General features: G+C 37.4%; 1 pseudogene; it reads right to left on the bottom strand.

The window, feature by feature from the left end:
* Nucleotides 1-4,513: 4,513 nt before the first annotated feature.
* Nucleotides 4,514-5,828, bottom strand: LOC125118888 (WD repeat domain phosphoinositide-interacting protein 2-like; annotated as a pseudogene).
* Nucleotides 5,829-16,860: the final 11,032 nt, after the last annotated feature.

Below are 16,860 nucleotides of genomic sequence, written 5' to 3'. Positions count from 1 at the left end.
GAATAAATATATGAGCAAATTCAGTGGTCCTCACCAAATATCTAAGTGCTGAAGGGATTCTTCATGTAGAAACTCCATGAGAGCAGAAAACTTAGCTATTCCATTCTTTCTCTAACTCCAGCACTTAAAACAGTTCCTGGTACAGAGTAGGTACCTGCGAAATATTTGTTGAATGAATGAATTCTACATAAAGGAGTGATTAGGATCAAGGCAGTTAGTACACAAAGACAATGTGAAGTTACATGATATCAGTTTTTGTGTAAGTGTACAATAAGTGGATTAGCTTGTAAAAGGCAGAGGAATGTGACTGAGAGATATAAAGTCAGGTATCTGGAAATAATGAGTAATATGTAGAGAAATCATATAATTTATCATCCCAACCTGGACATTTTGAAGAGTGAAGGAGGGCACTTAATAATTATTCCAGAATGACATGTATAACTTATGACCGTCCAGTGAAACTAGGATATATGGTCACCCTCTTTGTATGATAATAGGTACACTGATAAAGGAGTTGGGCTGATGAAAATAAAGTTTGAGAAAGACTGTTTTTTGTTTCCACAATGGATCTTGACTTTAAATCTAGAAGACAGAAAACATGCCAGAATTGTAATAATTATAATTTAAAGATGATAGATAATAGAGAGGAAGGGGTAGTTCTGAAGGAGTTTGTAAAGAATCACCAGAATTGATTAACCAAGGAATGGAAATGTTTGGTTATAATACTGCCTGCAGTGTTACTTCAAAAATACACAAAATGCAAGCTCTGATAAATTCTGCACTCAACTGAAGCTGTCTCCACACCTTCTAGCTCTGTAATATTGGAACACTTACTTAACCTTTCCAACCCTCAGTTACCTGAGGGTCTAATGTAACTAAAGGTAAGTCATCCAAAAAAGACTTCTTATATTTTCAGGCCTTATTGGCAATTCAAATTTGGTCCCTTAGAACTAGTTCTTTTTTTTTTTTTTATTCTTAGCCAGGAAACTCCTTAAGTAAAATAATATTCTGAGACTTATTGAAAGTTCCTTAAAACAAAATGAAAAAATTAAGGTATAACTTTAAAATCAAGATTTAAAAAAATATGTTATGAAAAAACAGTAAGATGACTCAATTCTGAGCCAAAGTTTGTTTTTAAGGGGTATTTCTACCAGTTGCATCTTGCATCTTTCCTATATATCAGAAAATATTTCTGCTGGAAATCACAACAAAAGTGGATAGATTTGGAAAAATTTGAGTTCCTCCAGGTAATATTTGACTTTCAGAAAGAAAATTATTGAACCATATCTTTGAGCAGAAGAAACCCTAGTTCTCTCAGATAACTTTATTTTCTCTTTCCTCCAACTCTGAGAACTTTTCTTTTCTTGCCTCATAGCAAACTAAACCTTACAACCTTTGGCTACGACTCATCCACATGAACACTGCCTTGTCCAGAAGGGTATGGCCCCTCTGATTTTCTACTCTTCTTCTCATCCAGAGCCCTGGTGTCAACCTCAATACAATTGGCATTTTGCCTAAACTTCAGAAAAATAAATTATTTTCCAATCTCTCCCTCTCACTTTCATATTTTCACACTTGACTTAAGGAATAATTTGTTACATAATTCTCTTTAGTGAATCTTTATCTACCATAATTATAGCTGAACATCAAGACTGGTATAGAGATCAGTGAAAAGAATAGTGGAAATTGTTGATAGCACATAAATGTCATGAGGCTCATATTTCCCACTGAGGAAATTTTGAACTACTTCTGAGTTGTTGAAATTATTGCTAAATTTATTTACAGTTTCTTTTACAATGAAAAAGCTTTATTATTCTTATTATGGGCCAAAGATATGTTGTAAATCTTGGGTTCTGAAGTAATATCTCCTGTTCTAAAAGAAATGAAGCTTTTCAAGAGAGAGGGAGAAAGAAAGTGCATTCTGAAAAGGTAGTTTATGGTTTAGAATTTTGTTGCAATTTTGGTTCATATATTTTTATTAAGTGTAACCTTTATATGTAAATGAAATGATTATATAAGAGAGAGCACCATTTTCATAAAGTAAGAAATTATTTTATATCCTAAAAGACAGAGGAATATAAACCAGTAAGGCAGCCCTGCATGTGTTTGATAGCTATGAAGTGACCTGTTTGATTTTCTATTACAGACCAGCAGACTATGCTGCCCGGGCCCACTAGACCCAGACTGTGAGGGTAGCCGACTTCTCATTAGGGAGTCCTGTGGTACAGAGTTCATTCATAGCCTGTAATAAATAAAATGCATTTAAAACCTCATGTATAGAAATAGCCTTCCATTGTCAAAGCAGTACCATAAAAAGATTTTTATCCTTTGAAACACTGTTGGAGAAGGAAAAAATTATTTTCTGGCTAAGCCCTGACAAATGTGTTTATCATTTGGCCATATGGGATAGTGTATGTGCACATGTCCATATAGTCAGATTCATTCAAATTGGTCCAGACAGACTAATTCATCAGTTCTTTGGAGAGAAAGCCCAAGCTGAGTTAAATAAAATGTTAAAATAAAAGCAGTTTAATCATCTCAGGGGAGAAGCAGAGAGAACTCAGCCTCAAGTCTTAACATAATTCCATAATGGGTTTAGTGAGTTGAAAATCATTTGTGATTAGGACATTCATTACACAAAAACTTCATCAAAAGCAGGAATCCTCTTAATCTTCTCACTTAGTCTTATTTATCTATTTACTGAGCAGTCTGTGTATATGTCCATAGTATATCCATGCATTTGGGTTGGGCAGGTCGAGATTATTACAGATTCCAAAATAATGGATTTGAGGTTAATGAGGTTTTATTCTCTGCATATATATGACAGATACAGGCAGTAAATAACAAAGTATGCCAACTACACCTCACATTTTAACTCATTCTGTTTTTCTTAATTCCATTGCCATAAATTCTATCTGTGATATGAGAGTCAACCTATTTCTTTCTGTTTCTGGTGTTGCCCTTCTTGATAAAAAAATTTTGTGATCAGAATTTACCTGAGAATTTGTAGATATGTGAAGCCAGATATGCCTGGTGATAATTTTCTCTCTTTAGATGCTTATCTACTGTAATTATTTCTTTATTGAATACCAGTAACTCAGAAGATGTGGCACAAATTATTTTTATGATACTTTCATAGCTACCTTAAAGTCTATAAGTGAAATGAGGCAAAAAAGGTCAATGACTAAGGAGGTATACATAGATGAGACATGTTTGAAAAGGAAGAAAAATTTAGAGAAACTAGTAAGAGACCAAAATAGAATTTAATGGATAGGAGGGATTCTAGGAAGATGGCAGAGAAGGAAATACCAGGAATCTGTCTTTCTATTTACAGAACAATTAAATTGGTAGACTCTGTATGATATAACTATTTTGGAATTTTGGAGTCAATTGAAGGGTTGCAACTTCCAGGAGAAGGCTTGCTTGGTACACTGTGGTTAATTTCAGTCAGTTTCAGTTATTAGCTCAGCAGCCATTACTCATCCCCCAGCCACAGCCCCATGGAAGGTACCTGTGCATTGTTCCTAGAGCAAATCTCACGCACCCTGTGGGAGCCAGGGTGGGCAATAAGGACCCCATCCTTCAAATATTTGGGATCTTTGTTAAAATCACTGCTGACTCAGATAACGGAGGTGCAGACACAAAGGTGGATAACAGTTTTTGTATTCCCTCTCCTCCCAATATTACAAGCCCCTACCCCTCCAGCTAAAGTGACTTCCAGGGAATTTAAAGTATCACACCTTTTTCTTCCCTTAATTGCTTTCTTTTTCCCCCTTTGGATGCAACACATTAAAGTATAGAAGCTGGAGATGCTAATGTAAGGTAGCCACTCTTATTTTCTGGCCCAACAAATTGTTTCAAGGCTTATTTTCTTTTTCTGCCCCAGCTCTGGAATCAATTCCAAGAGTCTCTGGCTTATTCCTCTTTTTTTTTAATGATTTTTATTTTTTTTTCTATTATAGCTGGTTTACAGTGTTCTGTCAATTTAGCAAGGTGACCCAGTCACACATACATATATACATTCTTTTTTTTCACATTATCATGCTCCATCATAAGTGACTAGATATAGTTCCCAATGCTATACAGTAGGATCTCATTGCTTATCCATTCCAAAGACAATAGTTTTCCTCTATTAACCCCAAATTCCCAGTCCATCCCACTCCCTCTCTCTCCCCCTTGGCAACCACAAGTATGTTCTCCAAGTCCATGATTTTCTTTTCTGTGGAAAGATTCATTTATGTCCTGTATTAGATTCCAGATATAAATGATATCAAATGATGGTATTTGACTTTTTCTTTCTGACTTACTTCACTCAAGATGAGAGTCTCTAGTTCCATCCAGTCATACATATGTAGTGTGGAATGAAACTACAGCTGTAATCTTTGTTTTTCCTTTTTCAGTCTCTGCTGTCTTCTCCCCCCAACTCAGGCCAAAGTTCATAGCAGCATAACACAAAGTCCTCTGTCAGCCAGTGTCCTCTGCCTCAGGGGTATGAAGGGTTTACAGGTCAAGGTCAGTCTGTCTGGAGAATCATGGGAGGGTGTTTGCTGTCTTCCTCCAGCAGCAGGGCACTGGCCTTCCTCCTCTAGTCTCGCACCACCCAGCCTCGCCCAGCTCGTACGTGTAGGCAACTGTGGTTGGGGACCAAGGCTCCTGAGCACCTTTGGCCACAGCCATGAGTGACATAGCTCTATGTCACCAGGGTGGCAGTTGTGAGAAGTGGGGTCTAGGATCTCATTGGTGGGCCCCATGCTGCCGTCCTACTTGTGCTGTTTCATCAAGGTGCACTTGCCTCCCTTCAGGTGTTCCGGGTTGTACACATACAAGTACCCATCTGAGGCTCCCACCAGCAATCGGGGAATCTTCTAGATTGTGGCCAGTATGCAGACGTTCTTGTGGCCACAGAAAGGCAGGAAGACCGTGGCAAAGGCTCTTCCCTGGTTGAACATTTCTGTCACCAGGGAGGGCAGGTAGCTGGTGGAAGCCATGGGCACCTTCCTGTAGTAGTCCGTTTAGGTGGTGGGCTCCTCCTGAGGTTTTTATTTCACAGTCTCGAGTCTGAAGATGTGCACAGTCTCAGTGATGGTGGATGTGGAAAGGAACATGCTGTCCATGCTGAAGGCCAGGTAAGAGATGCTCACACACCTCTTTAGTCCTCTGAGGAGCTCGAAGAGTTTTTATCCTCTTGGAATGGAAAACACCCTAATCATGGTCTCCCTCCTTCTTGAAAGCAGTGGTGAGCTTGGTTCTGCAGGTGTCAATGGCCAGCACAGCTAATGGGCTGTTATGGGCCGATGTTCAAAGATCTCAGGTTGATGGTGTCAAAGACTTGCACATGGTGGCCCTGCCAGGATATGCAAAGGATATGTTCATTGTTTATGGATCTCAGACACCAGTCTGTGGGGTTCCTGGGGGCGGTCTCCCTGACGGTGTGCAGCACCTTCATGTCCCAGATGTTGTAGCTCCTCCAGGCACATGGTCAGCCTCTGCCTGTTCAACTTCACCACTGGGATAGTGTTGGAATAGCTGTAGATGCCGATCTCGGTTCCCTTCTTAGAGTGGCAAACTTTCAGCTTCCTGGGACCTTGTCCTGGAAGCTTTGAGGCTGACCATGGCCACCAAGCTGGTTTAGAACAATATTTCCATGATGAACACATCTTCAGTATAAATGTATTCACAAATCTGTTCCAGTTTATCCACAGAAGAAAGGGAGAAAATTTTATAATTGGACTTACTACCAACAGCTAGAGATGTGACGGTCCTGGTTGAAGTTTGGCGAAGAGCAACTGACTGGCACCGGCCTCGAGGCTCTGACTCCCCAGGGTCATGGTGGGTGTGCTTCAGGTGGGCCCGGCTGGGGACTTCCATGCTGGAGGGCAGCTCCAGGGAGCTCAGGGCCTGCACCAGCCTCACTTGCAGCCTAGCTGCCACTCATTGTTCAGGCATCAACCACGGCCTCAGCCCCACCCCACTCTTGTTTTCTATCAGTTTTCTTAATGGATCATTTCTTGGTGTCTATGAAAGGTTTCTTTTCTTCTTATGGCAATTTTGGCTGTTTATGACTTTCTAAAAATATACCTATTTCATCTAGATCTTCACATTTTAGCACATAGAGTCCTAATACTTTAAACAACTTTATCTACAGTTAATTAAAACTTTTAAAGTATTTTGTGTATTCACATTTTTTCTTGGACATCTTGCCAAAGCTCTGTCCTCTGCCTATATAATTCATCTTTTGAAAGAATTAGGTTTTTTTTGGCCATGCCTATAGCATGTGGAAGTTCCTGGGCCAGTAACCAAACCCACACTGCAGCAGCAACCAGAGCAGCTGAAGTGACAATGTTCGATCCTTAACCTGCTGTGCCACAAGGGAACTCCAGAATTACCTTTTAATTGTGTAGCTTTTAATGCTACTTTCTCTACCATTTGCTGTTTCGGGTTTTGTGCCTCTGTTTCATTAATTTTGTCATCATCATTATCATCATTATATTCTTCCTTCTCATTTGTTTTGTGTTTTCTTTTGCTCTTTTCCCAATCTTGTGAGTTGAACACTTAGTTTATTTATTTTTCTTTATTTTTTAGTAAAATTTTAGCACTTACAAAGGATGTGCAAAACATATGTATAAGTAATAAAAGTTTTCTACTTTAAGCATATTTCAACCACATTTTCTACACAGATGGATATTTTAACAATTTTTAAGCCTTAGGGAAAAAGATATTGTGCAATTTCCCTTGAAAACTGCTCTTAATATAGCTGTATTGGTGATAATTCTTGGCTAAAATCAGAGACTGGAAAAGAGAGATATATCATGACAAAAATGAAAATATGTATTGAAGATATTGATGAGACAATTGCTGGTTGATACATCATATTGAAAAGTCTGTTTTTGTTTATTATTCATACCATTACTCTAACATGTCAGTCTTGAAAATTACTATTGATTCACTTTATTTAATCTTCAAAATGGGCATAATATTTGTTACTACCACTATGATCTAATGATAGTTTAAATGATGCTGAATTTGCTATTAAAAACAAAATTCATAATTTTTCATAGAGGTTTTGTTTAAATTCATTACACTAATTTTAATTTCTATCTTAATGTGGTCTATAACTTAATAAATGTGATATTAATAATTGAGAGAAAAGCATTCTCCTTTAAAGTTTTTAAATCTATTTTTATTTTACCATTCACTTTGATATTTGATTCAGAAAGAAATTATTTTCTATTAGTAATATATGCAAGGTATATAATAACTTAATCAGACAATTCTATTCAATATTCAGTATGCCCCACACTCATTTCACCACACTCTACACACTATGACTCCCTTCTTTCCTATCTGCCAGAAACTGTTATTTCAGTAGCATATGCATTAATCCTTGTAATCCAACTCAATCAACAAATCCTTATGTGTGATTCACTTTGGGTACAAGGGTGAATATTATATTGAAATGCTCACAGGAATACCTTTATGGATAGTTTCATTTCTAAATATGTAATATCAATAGCTCTTTCTTCATTTTTCATCCTAATCTTCTGGTTTTAAAATGATAAATGTTAAATATAGTTCAAAAATATAAATTTTTAATAGAATATTAGCAAAGCCATATTCTTTGGATTGTCTTCTACATAGGCATATGGGTTGCATATGACAATATGGATTGTCACCCTGCATATATTAGAGATTTATATCATTTTACTTAATAGATGGTAATATCAATTTCAACTAAAAGTTTATCTAAACCCTTTTGAATCTTTAAAAACAATATTTTGAACCCATGCCACTAACTGGGAAATAGGTTTTTTTGTGCATTTGCTACTATTTTTCTCTAATTTATAAAATCACTGAATTTTAAACTATTGCAATTGTTCCCTTCTTTTCCTGGCCTTCTAACCATTCTACATTCCTGAAATGCAACTTTATGCACTTTATTCCAATGCTCAAAAACTTTCAGTAGCTTGACATTGTTCATGGAATACAAATGACTATTATTTGCTTTACACTACATTAATTCTCCCAAGAGAAACTGCACATTAAGTGTCTTACACAATAGAGCTGTCTTTTGCTAGTAAAAATTTAACATATTTACCTACCTGCAGTTCCTTAAGAAAAGAGGTATGTCTTTTCCTCTCTTAAATCTATCCCCCAGAACACCTTGGATGATGGCTGTGTTTCAGGAGATGTAAATGTTTATTAAATGATTGAGCCCACTTGAACCTTATCTATGTTTTTAGTTTCTTGATTTACTGACTCAGGATTCATTCACTATTTATCTGCACTTATTAGTGAAAAAAAAAAAGTGCTGGGGAGAAGAGGACCAATGGTCATGCTTATTGGCCTAGGCCTGGAATGTCTATCTATTTATCCTCACTCTAAATGCCCAAACTACTTAGCCTTTCCAAGACCAAACTCTCTTTCCAAATCCTTCCAGATATCCATTGTCTCCATTCCCTCAAGAGAATATTATAGCTGCCTCTACCTTGTGCTTTTTGATAGTCATGATTTACCTTGAAATTATTGAAATAGAACTTTGAAGCATCAAAGTTTTCACCTTTCCATACATTGCAATCAAGTCCATGTCCAATCCTTAATATACACTGAATATGTGACAGATGTGTAGGATATTTTGCATCATTCAGCTTTATCTTTCCAAATTGGAAAAAAAAAATCACGTGTGTGTGTGTGTGTGTGTGTGTGTGTGTGTGTGTGTGTGTGTATTTACATATAAAACTTCTTCTGGATAACTCACAGACTCTTAGAGATTGGGAGAAAACTTAAAAGGCAACCATTGCCAACTAGTCACTCAATATTTGAATCCTAATGGTCTTTTCCAGTTTTTCTATCTCTTTACTACAAACAATGATTGAGGTATGGCCATGCTATCATTTTCATTCTACAAATATCATAGTACTTTTAGTTAATGCTTCCAGAGAAGAGTTGATAGTGATTCCTAGTTCTTATGCCTGGGCCATGACAACTTAGAGATGATAGATCAACTTATGAAAAATGTGACTTCTGTTGTTCAGTCTTGAGTGGTGTCATATCAAAGAGGGACACTTAAAAAGCAAAATATTTATTCATGAACTCAAGCAATGCTTTACATGTCACTTTTCTTTTTCTTCCTTATTTCTCACACCTCCTACTCTTTAGAGAACACACATTCCTTCCACCCAACTCTACCTTTCCTGCTCACAGAGCCGCTATACTACCTGCTTTCTCATCTCATTTATTTTGTAGATTCAGTTAACCTCTCTCATTAGTCTTTTCTGTGTTGTGTAGACTCTGTTCTGCCACCATGTCCTTCCCTGCCTATTCTTTCATTCTATATCATGGAAATCTAGGACTTGGTCTGGCTGAGATATGCTTTGCCCAGACAGATCAAGGAATAGGAGTGGTAGATGGGAGAAACTGAGTATGCAAGATAAGAAATACATTAAAACCTCGCTATTAGTAATTGCACTCCATTGTGTACAGTTAGGATAATGTTTTCAAAGAGTGTGATCTCATAGTTATTTACTTTGTTAGCTCATCTCTCATTTTCTACACTTTCTCGCTTTCACATGATCACCTTGCAGTTGTCCATTAGGGTTTTTTTTGTTGCTGTTCTTTGTTTTTGTTTTTGGCAAAGTTTACTCTTATCAGCAAACAATAGCATCTACTGTGTGTTATCTTTTCTAAATGTATTAATATTTCCAACTGTATTTTCATTTTTCATTTACGTGTATTTTCTACCATTTTCTTTTCTTTCTATGGTTAAGTCCTAGAAACCAAAGAACATTTCTATTAACAGAGTAATGAATGTCAAGGCCCAAACAATTTCTAATGGTGATCAATGCAACACTTACGAAATATAGGAGTTTAATATATACAAATTGTCCAATGGTTGACAGTAGAAATAGGCTTAATATAGGCAACCAGGACTGCTTTTCCTGATTCAGCTTTATTGCTTCTTTCCCATCCCCACCCAATTCCATCAGCTCTTCCCATTCATCCATTCTCTTCTTAAATTTCAGAAGTCTGAATTCTTGCTGTCACAACTCAAGTAGTAATTACTTCCCAAAGGTCATCAAGATCCATAAATATCTACTGAGTGCATACTACAAGTTAGACATACTACAAATTAGGGACTCTATAGGGTGGTGGACAAAAGAATTGTAATCTCTGTCTTCATAGAAACTAGAAATATATAGGAATCCATCAAAGAATCACAAATATCAGAATGAAATGTTTGACAAGTGCTATGAAGGAAAATAACATGACCCTATGAAGAAAATAACAATGGTCACCTCATTTTGAAGGGAAAATAAAATAAAGAATATCTTTCTGAAAGACCCATGTTGAGATTAAAGCCTGAAAAATGAGAAGAGTTAGATAGAGGATAAAAAAGAGGAAGTTCCAGACAATAGGAAAGGCATGGGTGAAGAGCCTGAGGAAGAACATAGTTGGTGCATTAGAAAAACTGAAAGATATTCTGTGTAACCATAGCATAAAGAGCAAGAGGAAAATTGGTGATAGAAAAAAGTTGGAAGGGTATGCCTAGGAAATTATTATACAGAGCTTTTTTATGCCATGTTAAATGATTTTATGTTTTAATCCTAAGTGCAATGAGAAGCAGGTTAAAAAGGTGTGGTAACACATAATTTACAGCTTTGTTAGACGAGGAAGACTGATTGGAAGGGTATCGTTGATAAGATATTACATGATTTGGGGCATGAGGTGATGGTAAACTTGACCAGGGTAAAATAAGTGGCATATTTTGATGTAGAATTGAGAGAATTTGGAGATGGATTAATGGATTTAATATGAAAGGTGAAAGGAAAAGGAAGTCTCTGTTTTCAAGCTTGGAAAATTGGAGGGATGAGGTGGTTTTACTGAGATGGAGCAGTCAGAAGGAAGAACAGACTTTTATCTGGAGAATGTGAAGTTACTCAAGTGTCCACTTTTTGATATGTTGAGTTGAGATACCTATGCAACACTGAAGTAGCAATATCAAGTAAGTTAGAAGGGTAATCTTGTCTGGAGATCTGCCTTTAGAGTTGTAAGCACAGAGATGGTATTTAAAGCTGTAGGAAAACATGGAGGAGGAAAAATGAGAGTGAACAAGAGTGACTCACTAGTCATCTATTCCAAGGTTTTTTGTTTCCCTTAAGTCTTGTTCTCTTCATCTTTCTGGTGCATTTACAGTTGCTAATCATGTCCTTTACCTTGAAATTTTGTCTTCTTTTAGGTGTTGTAACATTGTACTCTCCTTTCAATCTTTTTGGTTCCTTTTCCTAGCCTTTACATGAAGCTGGTCCCAAAGGCTGTCCTTAGCCTTCTCCTAACTTTCCTCCACAAGAAACATATTCCCTCCTTCAACAAAATCATCCTCTGTATTATTTAGGCTCTGTGATGGTTAATTTTGTGTTTCAACTTGATTACACCATAGGGTAGCTAGATATTTGGCAGAACAGTATTTCTGGATGTGTCTGGGAGAGTGTTTCTAGAAGAATTTAGTATTTGAATCAGTGGACTCAGCAAAGTAGTTTTCCCTTTCTAATGTGAGTGGGCCTCAACCAGCAAAGGACTGAAAGGTAAAAGAAGGCAGAAGTTGGCCCATGCTGCCTGATGGCTTGAGCTAGACATCAATTTTCTGCCCATGGAACTCCTGGTTCTCAGGCCTATGGACTTTGGCTGAATACACCTCTGGCTTTTCCAGGTCTCCAGCTTGCAGGCAGCAGATCAGAGGACTTTGTTTTCTTAATTGTGTGAGCCAATTCCTTGTAATAAATCTCTTCCTATATATATCCTGTTGTTTTTGTTTCAGTGGAGAACCCTGAATAATACAGGGTCAAACTAGCTACTATAAAATAAAGGCTCCAGAATGCAATGGCTCAAACAGGATGCATGTTTAGTCTGCTCTCATGTTTCTGTTCCAGATCAGTGAGAGGCTTTCCTGTACAGTATAACATTTTCAAGTCTTTCTCTGACTGAACTCCTTTTTTGCCTCCCTTTTCCATTTTAAAGGAAGGACCCTTTGATTACATTGGGTTAGAATAATTCAGAATAATCTATTCTACAGTAGTATCTGGAATAATGTTCCTATTTGAGCTGGTTAGTCATCTTTGTTTCATTCACAATCTTAATACTACCTTGCCATGTAATCTAATATATGCATAGGATTTGAAGATTAAGATGTGGACATCTTTGGAAGCCAGCGTTTGGCTTACCACACCAGCTATGGATATGCCACACCATAGTTCTATTTCTATGATAGAAAACATGAATAGAATCCAGCAGTCTTGGCTTTAACCAGCTTTCATAGCTTTATCTATTCAGGAAAATGCTATTTTCCTTTGGATCAAAATTTGGGGAATCGTTGGTCCTTTGGATCAAACTTTAGGGAATCAAATTTGTAGTGGTTAAAGGGTCCTGTTTCGATCAATTCTGTGTTGATTACTTCCCAAAGTACCTGTCAAATATTTCCCTACCTGTAATTCCAACTCATGGATAAATCTGAGTTCATTACATAATTTTACACTGGTGGTACCATCACTTCTTGTCATAACTGAAAACCTCATTTAGCTTCCTTTTTATTTGTCCTCTATGTCCAAACTATCATGAAAAGCAGCTTATTACTTCCTAAATTGATAGGTCTTTTTATTTGCCCCTCTTTATTTCTACCTCTATTTCCTTTGTTCAGTTGTTCTTCTCTTCGCTTATCACTTACTAAAATACCCTTCTTTACTTTGACCCTGTTCTCTTCTGTGCCATAATATGTCCTAATTTTGGAAGTTTCATCTATTGTTTTCCCTATTTTTAAAATTGCTTTAATTTTCATCTTCTGGCCCAGGAACCTGTTTTCTACCTTACTGTTTTCCAGCCCCTTTCTGGGCTTGTTAAACTACCAGCAACTTTACTCAACTCTTCTCTTGTATATATGATAACTTATGTTTTCAATTTTATTCTTTCTCTCCCCCATACAGGTGCATCTGTGTGCCTTTCTCTGCGATAAACCCCTTCTCTAGTTAGGATGCTTTTCCTTCTTTACTGCTCTCTACATCCATGTCTAGCTTGTACATGAACTCTTTTGTTACCACATCAGCTTTGTGGACATCTCATTTTTTGGCTATTGCCTTTCAGGTTAATATTGTACATATAGGAGTTTATGCTGTGGCTCAGCATGTTAAGAATCCAACATAGTGTCTGTGAGGATGTGCGTTCAATCCATATCCTTGCTCAGTGGGTTAAGGATCTTGCATTGCCGTGAGCTGCTGTGTAAGTCACAGATGTGGCTCGGCTCCAGCATTGCTGTGGCTGTTGTGTAGGCTGGCAGATGCAGCTCCAACTCAACCCCTAGCCCAGGAACTTCTATATGCTGCAGGTGTGGCCCTAAAAAGAAAAAAAAAATTGTACACATAGCATTTAGTTCATCTATAATTGATTTGTGAATGAGAGTTTTGATGCTCTAAATACATAATAAAATTCTTCAAAGCAGGGGGTCATGTCTGACATTAAAACATTGCTTTGCTTACTTTATGGTGCCTAGTATAGTGCTGGAAATATAGAACTTCGATAAATATTTGTTTACTAACTCAATCGTCTTTTCTTCTCTCTTCCTTCTTTATCATGGTAGTCTTGAGTTTTTCTGGAGGGGTAACTACCTGACGGCAGGACAGAGGGCAGATAAAGGGTGGGGTGGAGCCCCAGACAGAAAGCAATACAGGCCAACCATTGCATTATGCATCTGCACATGCAGTGATTAAATTTTCACTGACATTAACGTATAACAACCTGTTGAAATGATTTGTAAGTCTTTTAGGGTTTTACAAACAGCTTTATCTCTCAATTCTACATGATGAAATGGCAAAGAATTATTTATTATATCTCTCCACCACTGGCATATGGAATTTTTAAAAGATTTATTTTAACTTTGGGGTTCTCCTGAGATTAGAAAACTGGCAAGAAAAAGAATGAAATCTTTGTCTCCTCAGGCCCACAGCATTATAAACTCTACCATGCTATTTCGTCAAGGATCTTCCTCTTATCCATGCAGAGGAAGTGCTTTCTTTTTATTGTAATGTAGTTGTAAAACTCAAACAGCCATCATAATTTCATTAAATCATGCTGAACTTCATAGAATTGCTGAAAAGGATCCATAATATGCAATATTTGTTCTGCAAACTAACTGAATAACTGAATATTTATAATATTTAGTCTATACCATGCTATTTATTCTAAAAAATGACATATTTGTTTTTGTTTTCTTAGTAGAGCATAAGGCAAATTATATTAATTAGGCTATTTACATGATTTCCTAACTTAGAGCAGTGAAACTTGCCTTCAGCTAGCAAATAATTGGAATTACAATTGCTAGAGATATCACAAGTTTGTTAATTATATCAGGCTTAATCAAGCTCTGATAGGTTGCTAAATGGTCTTTTTTCTCTCCTCTCCCTTTCTTTCTTTTTCTCCTCTACCTCAATACTTGTCCCTTTCATTCTTTATATAGAAAGAAGTTGCCATAAAGTCAATGTACAATGCACGACCATCAGAGCTATAATTTCCACTTCAGATCTGGGAGTTTCTAATCTTCTCGAGATGAATGGATTAATTTGTCATTGTTTCCCTTTTAACAAAAGGAGGTCTGAAAGAGTTGAGAGAGGCCCAGATCTTACCCTCTCTGCTTTTCAAAAAAATAAAATAAAGAAAAGAAATCTTTAAAAGAAATATTAATATCAGATACCAAAACAATGAAATCTACCAAATTTATTACTAGTGTAATAGCTCTGCAAAACTATTTTTTTTTGTCTTTTTTTTTAGGGCTGCACCTGCAGCGTATGGAGATTCCCAGGCTGGGGTCGAATTAGAGCTACAGCTGCTGGCCTAAGCCACAGCCACAGCAATGCCAGATTCGAGCTGTGTCTGTGACCCACACCTCAGCTCACGGCAACACTCAATCCTTAACTCGCTTAAGGAGGCCAGGGATCGAACTGGCATCCTCATGGATACTAGTCAAGAGTTTGTTAACCACTGAGCCATGACAGGAACTCCTGCAAAACTATTTTGTTTTTACTATTATTAGGCCTTTTTTTTTTTTTTTTTTTACAATTTGGGAATAGAAGCTAGTTGAGGAGAGGTGCAGGAAACAGAAAAACATGATTCAAAACAAATCACTAATTAGTGAAAGAAAACATAACTACAATTTTATCTGATTACCTCGCTGTTGCTTAAAAATATATAATGCTTTCCCATTGTTCTTAGAAGAGCACTTCCCAGAATGTGTTTCATGAAAACAAGTTTCTTAGCACCGTACTCCTGAGATACAATGCTAAAAATAAATGAGAGGCATTCCATAGTCAAATCATTCCAGGAAATGGTGTCTACCCTATCTTGCTCTGGGATAGCCACACTGTGCATCAATAGATTAAAGGCTCTGAGAAATCCCACAGTGAGGACTAACAGTATTTCCAAAACATTTTTGAGCATAGGTGTCTTTTTTGGTTTGTTTTTTTATTTTCCATACACCTATGGGCATTTTGTGGAAATCCTGCCTTAGGCGGATGTCTAAACTGTTTATAGTATCCTAAGAGACTGGTCACAGCCTCTCCTTCCCCATATTTCCAGACTTACCTCTTGCTACTTTCCCCTCTGCTCCTACTCTTTTCAGTTTCCTAAAAGAAGCCATCCTCTCTCTCTCTCTCTCTTTTTTTTTTTTTGTTGGTTTTTAGGGTTGAACCTGAAGCATATAGAAGTTCCCAGGCTAGGGATTGAATCAGAGCTTCCGGCCTTATGCCACAGCCACAGCAATCCCAGATACAAGCCTCGTCTGCCACCTACACCACAGCTCATGGCAACACTGATGGATGCCAGGGATTGAACCCCCATCCCCATGGATACTAGTCAACTTCATTTCTGTTGCGCCACAACAGGAACTCACAAAAAGCCATCCTCTCTTACCTCCTGGCCTCCCCTCACTGAATTAATTCCTTCTCATGCTCTGGGCTCTGAGGAAATCTCATTTCTTCGAGAATCCTTTCCTGCCTCCTCATACTGAAGACCAAGTTATAGGGTTCTTTGAAGAGGAGCTCTCTCTATCTCCTTTCCCAGGCACACTCTACTTGCTTGTGTACTTGTTTGTAGGAAAGCCCTGGAAAGACAAAGATGTTTCTGTGGTGTTCACTGATATAGCTTGAGGCCTGGAATTGGCTCATACTGGCTCACAAGAGCCCACTGTGACATTCTCAGAAATTTTGTGAGCCGATTGATGTCCCCTCGGTAGCTTGAAATCAGCCATGGTGGGAACATATCTGCCACAGAAATTGGCAAACACAACAGAACAGGCTTGTTATTACCTGGTTGTTAAGGAGTCACCACTATACCACTGATTCAGTGCTTAGCACAGTGCCTGGTACCTGGTGTATCATGGGCATTTAATTAGTGAATTTTTTTTGAATCAATAAATGAGTAGGTAAACGAGTTCTATTTTTTTGAATACGTTTAGTTGCCTCAATTTGTCTGCTTCTTAGGCTCTGGAAACAACCTTCTTAATATGGCAAAAGTCTTTCTACTGCCTTATTTTTTTTAAATCTATTTTGCCTCAAGGAAGGGACTGTGTCATTTATTTCCGTATATCCTACAGTGCCTTACAGAGAGCAGGCACATCATAATTTTTAAAAGACAGCTGTATCTATGAATTGAGCTGATGCTCTCTCTCCACCTTTAGTCAGTCAATCATTCCCCCTCACTTGCTCCAGTGCTAGTAGCAGTCATTGAGCCTTGTACTTTCTCAAAAATACACTGAGTATAGAGTCACTATGGTGCAGACATAGGTTGTTGATTACCAAAGGCCCAGTTCTGCTTATCACATTTTCC

This window comes from Phacochoerus africanus, chromosome X (genome assembly GCF_016906955.1).
Source record: "Phacochoerus africanus isolate WHEZ1 chromosome X, ROS_Pafr_v1, whole genome shotgun sequence".
In the NCBI taxonomy this organism is placed as follows: Eukaryota; Metazoa; Chordata; class Mammalia; order Artiodactyla; family Suidae; genus Phacochoerus; species Phacochoerus africanus.
Note: the sequence above shows the minus strand (reverse complement) of the source record. Positions and strands in the feature narration are given on the sequence as shown.